Below are 12,349 nucleotides of genomic sequence, written 5' to 3'. Positions count from 1 at the left end.
GTTCTAATCTAATTTTGCACTAAATGTATGTCAGCCAATGCCTAGTCAATGTAAGATAGGATGTTAAATCATAAACATCAGAAAAGCTTTCCTAAACAAAAGACCAGCCCCATTAATTTTAGTGATTTAAATAAATGGTTAAATAAGCACACACACAGAGTGGGAAGGGCACTGGCCCTTCCTGTAGGAATATATGCTAGCAGAGTAGGTGCAGATTGAACACAATAGAGCACATTACTTTTAGGAAACACCACAAATTTAGAAGTAAACACACAAATCAGTGGCTGCCTTCATGTATAGCAGCCTTTTAAAAGCAGTCCCTCTGTGGCATTGCATCTGGGATATGCAGGAGCTTGTCTAATTTTGAGATATATGGTTGCCCTCTGACTATCACCCAGCAGTAAGGAGAATTTCAATTGTGAATTAAGGCTAATCTGTTCAGACTTTTTTAAGTAGAAAAAATACAATCTCTTAGAATATACTGGATGGTTTATTTAACCATTTACTGAAACCACTAAAACTAATGGGGCTGGTCTTTTGTTTAGGAAAACTTCTCTAATGTTTATGATTTAACATCCTATCCTACATTGACCATGCATTGGCTGACATAAATTTAGTGCAAAATTGCCAGTTATTTTAATTTATGAATTGCTAGGACTAGCAGAATGTGTAGCACAGCTGTTACTCAATATTAGAAGGACATTTTTAACATTATTTTTCTACATGATTAAAGACGATTGCAGAAGCAGAAGCTTCAAACTCAGTTCCACAAGCTATTTTGCATCCTCCTTGTTACACTATGATATTTGCAAAAAAGGCGATCTGATGGTGTAAGATGTGCATTGGTCTCTAACTACTTTTCTTCTTAAAAGCAATAGTGCATTCTAAAGCGCTGGGACTATAGTTTATCTTTTTATTTTTGAACAATTTGTTGTAGATTTAGTACAACAACAAAAATATACTACACATTTACACTGCTCTGAGGACAAGACTGGACCCTGGTATCGTAGGTAACTCATTTGTTTGGAATGGGACTACGGTTGATTTTTAAGTGAATTTGTAAGATCATAGACAATAATCAGACATGAAAAGTGAATCTCGCACAAGTCCCCTTTTTTACAACAGGGAACATGTGAATATATTTTTCTTTGTACTATAGACTTTATAAAACAAATTTTTATAATTGAACGAAAGCAGTGAATTTCTGTGACCTTTTTCAATAAGTAGAAAACATTAATTGGTCATACAACAAAATAGTAACCTAGCTCCTTATCTTATTTTTTTCTTTTTTTACTTTATGCTTAAGTTTCTATATCTGTGGCTTATAATAGCATTTAGCAGATGCTTCATGGGACATAATAGCAACACTATCTCGATGTAAGGTATTATATCAGAAAGCTTGTCATCATATTTTACAGACTCATTAAGAGGCCAGATTTGAGTTTGGTTTCTTCATTTATTGAGATTTTCTTCAGTTCAGTTCAGTTCAGTTCAGTTGCTCAGTCATGTCTAACTCTTTGTGACCCCATGGACCACAGCACGCCAGGCCTCCCTATCCATCACCAACTCCCGGAGATTACACAAACTCATGTCCATTGAATCCGTGATGTCATCCAACAATCTCCTCCTCTGTTGTCCCCTTCTCCTCCTAATTCAATCTTTCCCAGCATCAGAGTCTTTTCCAATGAGTCAGTTCTTCACATCGGGTGGCCAAAGTATTGGAGTTTCAGCTTCAGCATCAGTCCTTCTAATGAACACTCAGGACTGATCTCCTTGAGGATGTACTGGCTGGATCTTCTTGCATACAAGGAACTCCCAAGAGTCTTCTCCAACAAAACAGTTCAAAAGCATCAATTCTTTGGTGCTCAGCTTTCTTTAGAGTCCAGCTCTCACATCCATACATGACCACTGGAAAAATCATAGCCTTGACTAGAAGGACCTTTGTTGGCAAAGTAATGTCTCTGTTTTTTAATATGCTGTCTAGGTTGGTCATAACTTTCCTTCCAAAGAGTAAAGAGTTCAGTTCCAATGAGTACTTCCAAAGAGTACTTCACTTCCAAAGAGTAAATGTCTTTTAACTTCATGGCTGCAGCCATCATCTTCAGTGATTTAGGAGACCCAAAAATAAAATCAGCCACTGTTTCCAATGTTTCACCATCTATTTCCCATGAAGTGATGGGACCAGATGCCATGATCTTAGTTTTCTGAATGTTGAGCTTTAAGCCAACTTTTTCAGTCTCTTCTTTCACTTTCATCAAGAGGCTCTTTAGTTCTTCTTCACTTTCTGCCATTAGGGTGATGTCATCTGCATATCTGAGGTTATTGATATTTCTCCCGGCAATCTTGATTCCAGCTTGTGCTTCTTCTAGCCCAGTGTTTCTCATGATGTACTTTGCATATAAGTTAAATAAGCAGGGTGACAATATACAGCCTTGACATACTCCTTTTCCTATTTGGAACCAATCTGTTGTCCCATGTCCAGTTCTAACTGTTGCTTCCTAACCTGCATACAGATTTCTGAAGAGGCAGGTCAGGTGGTCTGGTATTCCCATTTCTTTAAGAATTTTTCACAGTTTACTGTGATCCACACAGTCAAAGGATTTGGCATAGTCAATAAAGCAGAAATTGATGTTTTTCTGGAACTCTTTTGCTTTTACGATGATCCAACGGATGTCAGCAATTTGATCTCTGATTCCTCTGTCTTTTCTAAAACCAGCTTGAACATCTGGAAATTCATGGTTCATGAATTGCTGAAGCCTGACTTGGAGAATTTTGAGCATTACTTTACTAGTGTGTGAGATGAGTGCAATTGTGTGGTAGTTTGAACATTCTTTGGCATTGCTTTTCTTAGGGTTTTAAATGAAAACTGACCTTTTCCAGTCCTGTGGCCAATGCTGAGTTTTCCAAATTTGCTGGAATATTGAGTGCAGCGCTTTCACTGCATCATCTTTTAGAATTTGAAAGAGCTCAACTGGAATTCCATCACCTCCACTAGCTTTGTTCATAGTGATGCTTCCTAAGACCCATGTGACTTCCCATTTCAGGATGTCTGGCTCTAGGTGAGTGATCACCATAGTGATTATCTGGGTCATGAAGGTTTTTTTTGTATGGTTTTCCTGTGTATTCTTGCCACCTCTTAATCTCTTCTGCTTATGTTAGGTCCATACCATTTCTGTCCATTGTTGAGCCCATCTTTGCATGAAATGTTCCCTTGGTATCTCTAATTTTTTTTGAAGACCTCTCTAGTCTTTCTCATTCTATTGTTTTCCCCTGTTTCTTTGCTTTGATCACTGAGGAAGGGTTTCTTATCTCTCCTTGACATTCTTTGGAACTCTGCATTCAAATGGGTATATCTTTCCTTTTATCCTTTGTTTTTGGCTTCTCTTCTTTTCATAGCTATTTGTAAGGCCTTCTCAGACAACCATTTTCCCTTTTTGCATTTCATTTTCTTGGGGGATTATCTTGATCCCTGCCTCCTCTACAATGTCATGAACTTCTGTCCATAGTTCTTTAGTCACTCTGTCTATCAGATCTAATCCCTTGAATTTATTACTCACTTCCACTGTATAATTGTAAGGGATTTGATTTAGGTCATACCTGAATGGTCTAGTGGTTTTCCCTATTTTCATCAATTTAAGTCTGAATTTGGCAATAAGGAGTTCATGATCTGAGCCACAGTCAGCTCCCAGTCCTGTTTTTGCTGACTCTATAGAGTTTCTCCATCTTTGGCTGCAAAGAATATAATCAATCTGATTTTGGTGTTGGCCATCTGGTGACGTCCATGTGTAGAGTCTTCTCTTGTGTTGTTGGAAGAGGGTGTTTGCTATGACCAGTGCATTCTCTTGGCAAAACTCTGTTAGCCTTTGCCCTCCTTCATTCTGTACTCCAAGGCCAATTTTGCCTGTTACTCCAGGTGTTTCTTGACTTCCTACTTTTGCATTCCAGTCCCCTATAATGAAAAGGACATCTTTTTGGGGTGTTAATTCTAGAAGGTCTTGTAGGTCTTCATTGAACCATTCATCTTCAGCTTCTTCAGCATTACTGGTTTGGGCATAGACTTGGATTACAGTGATATTGAATGGTTTGCTTTGGAAAGGGAGAGAGATCATTCTGTCATGTTTGTGATTGCATCCAAGTACTGCATTTTGGACTCTTGTTGACCATGATGGCTACTCCATTTCTTCTAAGGGATTCCTGCCCACAGTAGTATATATAATGGTCATCTAAGTTAAATTCACCCATTCTAGTCCATTTTAGTTAGCTGATTCCGAAAATGTCAATGTTCACTCTTACCATCTCCTGTTTGACCACTTCCAATTTGCCTTGATTCATGAACCTAACATTCCAGGTTCCTATGCAATATTGCTCTTTACAGCATCAGACCTTGCTACTATCACCAGTCACATCCACAACTGCGTGCTGTTTTTATTTGACTCCACCTCTTTGTTCTTTCTGGAGTTATTTCTCCACTGACTTCCAGTAGCATAATGGGTACCTACCGACCTGGGGAGTTCATCTTTAAGTGTTCTATCTTTTTGCCTTTTCATACTTTTCATGGGGTTCTCAAGGCAGGGATACTGAAGTGGTTTGCCATTCCCTTCTCCAGTGGACTGTATTTTGTCAGAACTCTCTACCATGACCTGTGCTTCTCGGGTGGCCCTACACGACATGGCTTAGTTTCATTGAGTTAGACAAAAATGTGGTCCATGTATTTAGATTGGTTAGTTTTCTGTGATTTTGGTTTCAGTCTGTCTGCCCTCTGATGCCCTCTCCCAGCGCCTACCACCTTACTGGCATTTTAGGAAAGTCTATGGCAGCAGTGAGTCGAGGAAATAATTTCCCACTGCTAGGCTCTTTTATGTTTGCTTTTGTTTTAAAGAGAAACAGAATATTCTTTCTAGGATTCTGAAAAGTCTAAAATGTAGGAAGTTCCCTCCAGGGCCTCAATTCTATTTGTTGTAGTTTTGAGTGAAAAGAAGTTACTGGTTATGTGTTGGTTGAAAATACATATATGTGTATATATATGTGTGTGTGTGTGTGTGTGTGTGTGTGTGTATACAGTCTGTAGGAAATTTGCCTGTTGACAAATAAACTTAAGTCGAACCATGTCATTTGGGCTGACATCTTTATAAGGATGAGGATTAGTCCCCACTGGAAGGCAATACACTGATGGCTAAAGATGATACACATTTGGCAAGACATGAAATTTGACCACCACTTAGAATCATACTTTTTACAAGTTCTTTCATGTTTCAAAAATAAACTTGTTCAGATGCATTAATAGTAAAGTCTCTTGATCTCATTTCCAGGACAATGCAAATTCTTTAAGTTTTTCTTCAAAAGGAGATATGAGCTCCTGTTTATTCTAATCCCCCTGCCTTACAATGTCACACTCCCAAGATACTATTCTCAACCACAACACTAATTTAGAGCATGTAGAAGAAGGTAGCAATGTACACTCACCCATTCATTCTTTGTTCTTTCAACAAATATGTATTGAGTGTTTATTATTTACCAGGCATATTCAGTATAAATAAATTAAAATATGTTCCCTGCACTCAAGCAGCTCAAAGTCCAGTCTATATGTAATTGACTCCAAGAAATAGGCACTGAGAGAATGCTTTTTAAAAGAAGTCTTTATCATGACTGTGTATGATCTTTACAGTAAAAAAAAAAAAAAAGATATCTTTTGAACTAAGAAGATAATATAGGTTGTGTGTGTGTGTGTGTGTGTGTGTGTGTGTGTGTGTGCGTGCATGTTCTTAGTTGCTTAGTCATGTCCAACTCTTTGTGAGCCCATGGACTGTAACCTGCCAGGCTCCTCTGTCTATGGGATTTTTCAGGCAAAAATACTGGAGTGGGTTGCCATTTCCTTCTCCAGATACATAGGGTAGTGTTGACTGAAAAAAAATGCACAACCAAAAAATTGAGAATTATGTTTTATTTGGTAGACTTGTTGAGGACTTAAGCCTGGGAAGCAGCCTCTCAGATAGCTCTGAGGGACTTCTCTGAAGAGCTAAGGGAGGGGTCAGGATGCTTAGGAGTTTTTGAAATAATCAAGTAATTGAAATATCAAAAGATTACTGCTAATTAAAGAAAACCAGACATCTCAACTGAATGAATTTAGCATCACTTTGCTACATATGGGAAGATGGAAGACTCTGGGCTTATTGGAATCATTCCTTTGCTATGCACATTAAATAACTCAGACAAGTATCCTGTTTTTCTCCATCCTGAATCCCCTCACGATGCAAAGTTGGGGGCAGTTGCAGTGGCTAATAACTTGAATGGTAGATGACGTTTTTCATCCACAGTAGTCATCCTTTCAGTTCCTCTAAGAGACTGGACAGTCTACAGTTTTGGAATGTTCTCAATTCAGCAGGTAGTAGTATCTAACTAGTAGTGTCTAATTAGTAGTAGGCTCACATGTGATGGGATTTACATACTGAGAGGCATCTATGAGAATGAGGTTCACCACAAAGACCTTTTGCAAACCTTAGTTTCAAACTTGGTTTAAAAGTCAAGAAAAGAAATTACCTGGGCTAGTGCCAGCAAGTACTGTGCTCTTTCAGAAACTCAGAAAATGGATTTAACAACTTAATTAAGCCCTCACAGGAGAGCACAGCCAAACTAGGCAATTTCTGGACAGGAAGATTTCCTTCCTGCTTGGGTTCTAACTCATTTCAATGTCTTAGGCTACTTCAGTAGCAGAGGGATGAAAATTCGGTACTTTTGGCTCCTATTTAAGTGCTTCAGGCAGACAGCAAAGTGAGGTAGCTGTTTTTTTGGGGGGAAAATCATTTCCAGAACACACAAGAGAAAAATTGTCATTTCTCAAAAGTCTAAAAGGAAGTCTGCTAACACAGAGTTTTAAAGGGAGAAAGAAGCAAAATCAATGAGGAGAAAGAATTCCGAGATTACTGTTTGAGTGAAGTGCTCTGATTAACACTAAAAATGTAATCCACCATACACTCGCATTTCAGACCCTAGGGTGATTTCAACAGAGGGTTTCTAAAGCATGGAGTGAGGGAGGCAATCATTTTTTTTTTTTAATTCTCAAAATATGAAATGAAATTTTAATCTGGAAGTTTATTATCTCTCTTGAATTTCACAACTCCACAGCAGCCAACTTGTGCTCTGATTGCTGAGATACAGTTATAATAGCAGTGAAATTTCATTATCTCCACAAGCCCTGCATCCTTCAGACACTGTTCATTCAGACCAGCCTGCGTTTGCATGCAGCTCCTTAATTTAGCAATTCCAGTACCAGTCTTGGTTTTGTTTTGCTGTCAGGTATCTGACTATGGTGTCTTCTTCACTGAAATGTTTCCACATTACATTGCCCAGGACAAAGCTGTTTTGTATGCACAGGAACTTGCTTCGGAACTTTAAACTATTTTCTATCCTACAGTGGTTAATTTTTCGTTTTATGTAGCACCTTTCTGAAGAGTAGTCAACACAGTTAACAATACATTGTGCAACAATAAATATTTTACCAGGTATTTAATCTCAAGTTAAAAGTTTTATTTTCTGTGTGGATCTGTATACAGTGAGAATTGTTAACATTTTGTGAAAGCACATTTTTAATAATATGCTCGATAATCACTATCAGACAAATAACCTGCACTTTAATAGGCACTCCAAACATTAGCTGCCATTTCTGCTCAACTCGGTAAACTCTAATAAAAGTATTTTATGGGCAGAGGTTTATTTTTCTTAACATGATATATTACATAGATTTCATCAGTACATAAAAATGTTATCCTGGGAACACTGGATGATTCATCTATTTCTAAATTATAGCACATTCCTGTCACTTTCACATGAGATCATTCTAATTTTTAAATATATATATATATATATATAATAGTTTGGATTGGGTCATGTTTCACACTTTATTCCATTTGAATTAATGATGTTATTTACTTGGAACTTGATTGTATACTTGCCTCATATTCTACGAGGTAGTTCATAAGAGGCAGCCAACATAATAAAGAAGGAAAATGTTATTTACTCTCTTTCTCAAGTCTCAGGAGCTTGGTGGAAATTCTACACAATAAAATGTGTTTAGCTTGTTTCTGTATTCCTTTAAGGCTCAATATACAGGAGCAGGCAGCAGGAGTGCCTGAGAGTAACAGCCTTTGTAGGATTTTAGTCCTGCACACCCGCAGCACTTGCCCTTGATGTGGGAAACAAACGCGTCCTTAGTTCTGGAACTCATTGATCCCAGAGACAAAACTGTCGCCTACCATGGACCTCCAACTTCAGGAGTCCTGCTCTTGCCTTCCTAGCCCTGGGAGAGGCCAAAAATATCACATAGTAAGCACTCGAGTTCTTCACAATAAATATTTTCTCAGAGCAGCTCTATGCATTAAATGAGAAATAAGTCCAAGATAAAAAAATCCCCCTAATTTTAAAAAATAATCAATTTGGCATTCATCAACTAAATCTAAGCCTCACCAGGAGTCTAGTGCAAGGCCATAGTACCCACATTGTTTGATGGAAGTGGTCATGTTTTCCAAGGGTTAGAAGGAAAAGCAAGACTGGGATCAGAGCAGCAAGGGCATAGGGAAGAGTCAGTCTTCTCTTGGTGTCCATTTCTCACTTAAGAGGTCCCTACCACATGCTTGCCGTTAAAGGGAACAGTGTGAAGTTAAGCAGCAAGGGTAGTAAACCAGGCACCTCAGGCCATGGTAATTTAAATTGTTTGTAGTTTGTAGATCTGTGGTTGCCATGGCTCAGGGGTGGAAGGAAGGAAGTTTTCCAAGATCCTTGGGCTTTGTCTTGGTTCTGGGTCCCCAACAGCACTTTAAGCCAAAATTTCAAATACCCAAGAGCCCTATGCAGGTAGCTGTACTCCAGAGGCTGCAATGGACTCATTTGCAGTTTGAAATGAGCTTCTTTTAAATGGAGGAAAGTTATGAGAATCAGCAAACCTTAACTGTGCTAGGAAATCCTAGGTAAGCCACTTGAACAATTTGGGTGACATATGGTAAAATAGGGCTTACTATGATCTAACTCTATGTCTCTCTCAAATTCGTGTGTTGAAATCCTAATGCCCAAGGTGATGGTGTCAGGAGTTGGGGCCTTTGGGAGGTGATTAGAGCATGAGGGTGGAGCTCTTATGATGGGATTAGTGCCCTTACAAAAGGTGCCCTGGAGAACTATCTAATCCCTTCCATTATATGGGGATACAATGTGTGACCCTCACATGACCAGGCTTGCATCCTGGTCTTGCACTTCCCTAGATCCAGAACTATGAGAAATAAATTTCTGCTGTTAATAAGCTAAACAGTCTTGTGTTATTTAGCACATATGGACTAAGATAGGGCTCTTCTAAGCCTATTTTTCTGTCATTCTTTATTAAGATTTCAGGGAGGATAGAGTAGCTTACATTGTCCTTCAAACTCTGCTTAACTGGTTGTCTGTAATTATCCACCACTCATCTGAGCTGTCACTGTTCTGTATTGAAACTGACATAGAATTCAACCCCTTTGTCTTTTTATCCACAAAATATCCATAATTACAGTCTAACAAGATAAAGATAATTAAACAATTACCACCCCTCAGAAAAAATAAAAATAAATGCAAACAAAAGTAAGCACTCTAAGGCCGTTTTGTGTAGAGCAAAATATAATGAATATTTTGGGAAAGAGAGAGGACTTACATTTCAGCAACACACACAACTTTAGATTGATTATGGGGTCTTCTTGTCCTTAAGAAATCCCTCAGTGGTCATTTATGCCAATCTGAGTTTCAGCTCTTGGCAATGTTGCTCTCTCTTTCCTCAATCCATCTTGTCCCTGGTTGCTCAAGAAGCCGAGCTTTTTCTTCTGTAATTTTTATTTTTTAAATTAACTTATTCATTTTAATTAGAGGGTAATTACTTTACAATATTGTGATGGTTTTTGCATATATCAACATGAATCAGCCACAGGTATACTTACTCATAACTGAAGCTCAGTATCCTGTGGGACATCTGAAAACTTCAAAATATTTTCCTCCAAACAATGGTGCATATGTTCCAGGCTTCACTATTTCTTCTTCTTCAACTGGAAAAAAAAAAAGAGATTTATTTATTTATTTCTACATAGCTTGATTTTAAATGTTCTTTCTACTCTCTTTTCCTGTCTCATGTAACATGAGAATCTGAAGTGGAATTATTTTCAAGATTCATACCTATATTAGAAAGAAAAGAAATACCTCAACATTGTATCAATTTGAAAATACTTGTGCATGTATCAAATTTTGATGCTTACGATGAAGAGACGATAACAGCTCCAAGGGCTAGGAGAAAAGTGAATGGGAATGATGAAGATTTGAAGTGTGTATGTAGCCATGTAGTGGGGAGGGAAAGGGTCAAGAGGCCCTCTGTATGCTGGAATTTAAGGTTTAGAGATAAGGGCAGTGAGTGGTGGGATTGATGCTGGGCACTTCTCCAGTGATCACTGAAAGATATTTTTCTCCTCACTTATGGATGGAGATCAAATTAGGTGTGACAATGCAAAAATGCAAGAGCCCCTTCAGCCTATCCTTATTTTGCTGAATTTGTCATAATTAAGTATTTGATAATCAGTTTTATATATCTACTGCTAGAAATACTCAGAATTGTTATTGTTGTTTAGTTTCTAACTGGTGTCTGACTCTTTTGTGACCCCATAGACTCTAGCCCAACAGGTTCCTCTGTCACTGGATTTCCCAGGCGAGAATACTGCGGTGTGTACCTGTTCCTTTCTCCAGGGCATCTTCTCAGCCTGGGGACTGAACGCGTATCTCCTACATTGGCAGGTGGATTTTTTACCACTGAGTCCCCAGGGAAGCCCAATATTCAGCATTAAATAAGCTAGTCTTTAGATGCCATGTGGGTTTTTGCTCTTAGAGTATGCTGGTTTTAAAGTGTCATTCTCAGAGGCAACATTATTTTTCTTATTTGCAGCTACTTCAGGGCTAGCTAAATGTAACTCATTATTTATAAGAGAAAAAAAGTCAAAGATCAGAGAGGGATGATAAAGTCGGATTTAATTTAATTGTGTTGACTGCAAATTTAGCTCACTAAGCTGTAAGAGTTTTTTTTTTTTTTTTTTTTTAGTTACAAAAGTTTGAACACAACAAACAAACATAAAAAATTCTTGCACTGTAACAGAACAGTATGTTCTTAAAATTATTTTGTTCTTTCTGTTGCGAAATAGAGACTGTGCCTAAAAATAGTTTAAAATATACTAAAATTTAAATACCACTATTTTATATTTCTTCTTTAGAATACACTTTTTAAAGTAACTTGGACATTGGAATGCCTGCACTTTGAAATTATGTTAGCATTTGATTCATAAAGGATTTCTTTAGTCCAACATCAATAAAACCATTGGAACAAAGTGTTGTAAGTAAGAGTGACAGTTGGAGGCAGCTTGATATATTAAAAAAATCATTCCTTAATAAAATACAAACTTTTAAAATTCTGGATTTGACCATTAAAAGCACCAAATGTGACCATAAGGGATAGGACTTAAAATGATTTAAGTCATCAAGTCTTCCTTCTCAGTTTTGTCTGTTTTTCTTATAATAAGTTTCTAAGTTTATTTTCTCCCTTGTTTTAAATATTTCAAGGGGTTGTACTTCAAATTTTGTTAAAAGAGATACTTCCACAAGCTAATGGATTTCACTGCCAGGATTTTTTTTTTTTTCATGAAATTTATCTTGAATTTCCTTTTTTTTTTTTCTTTTTAAAATTTCACCCTATTACTCATAGTCATATTAACTTGTAACTTGCCTAATAATTTCACTTCTGTTTAGATGTTTACATCATCAGATATCAGTAGGCAGTTATCTTGTCCTTCTGGTAGTCTTTGCCCAAACCATCTGTGCACATTTAACCCTGTTATTCTCTCCTCTTGAATCAGTCTCTCAGGCCACCATCATTCTTTGAGCATTTTCCAATCTGTCTATTTATTCCAAAAATAGGGCATATGGAATGAAACACTATTTCACTGTGTCTTAGGTTGGATATAGAGAAAACCAATTATTTTTGCTTTCAATAATGTACTTACTTTATATAAATTGGATGATTTCCTGGTAAATTGTATAAATCAGATGGTTGTACATTAAATGGTTTTTTAAATGCAGCTGTTTTTGACTGCTTTTTTTTTTTAAGCAAAGGCAAATAAAATTTGTTTTGTGTATATATAGAGGAGACACTTGGAAATCTTCCTTACATAAATATTTCGGAAATCAGATGTGGTTAACATCGTTGAACTTAGAAAATACCCATGATTTGTTACAATATCTAACATTTGTAGAGTTTTCAAGGTATTTTTATATACTTTATCTCATTTTGCCTTCTCAATCCTATATA

The 12,349-nt window shown here is 37.2% G+C and overlaps 1 long non-coding RNA gene across 2 annotated transcripts in view; it reads right to left on the bottom strand.

The window, feature by feature from the left end:
- LOC129655092 (uncharacterized) overlaps positions 1-12,349 on the bottom strand; it is a 76,076-nt gene that overhangs the window by 49,280 nt on the left and 14,447 nt on the right. Inside the window, exons 3-4 of one of the 2 annotated variants that reach the window (XR_008715758.1) lie at positions 9,948-10,052; positions 9,253-9,833 (exon numbers count right to left, since the gene is read on the bottom strand). This is a non-coding gene — a long non-coding RNA (uncharacterized LOC129655092). Of the gene's footprint in view, positions 1-9,252; positions 9,834-9,947; positions 10,053-12,349 lie in introns of those variants that run through there. The other variant, XR_008715759.1, reaches the window with a different exon arrangement.

This window comes from Bubalus kerabau, chromosome 6 (genome assembly GCF_029407905.1).
Source record: "Bubalus kerabau isolate K-KA32 ecotype Philippines breed swamp buffalo chromosome 6, PCC_UOA_SB_1v2, whole genome shotgun sequence".
In the NCBI taxonomy this organism is placed as follows: Eukaryota; Metazoa; Chordata; class Mammalia; order Artiodactyla; family Bovidae; genus Bubalus; species Bubalus kerabau.
This window is presented reverse-complemented; position numbering and strand designations above follow the sequence as displayed.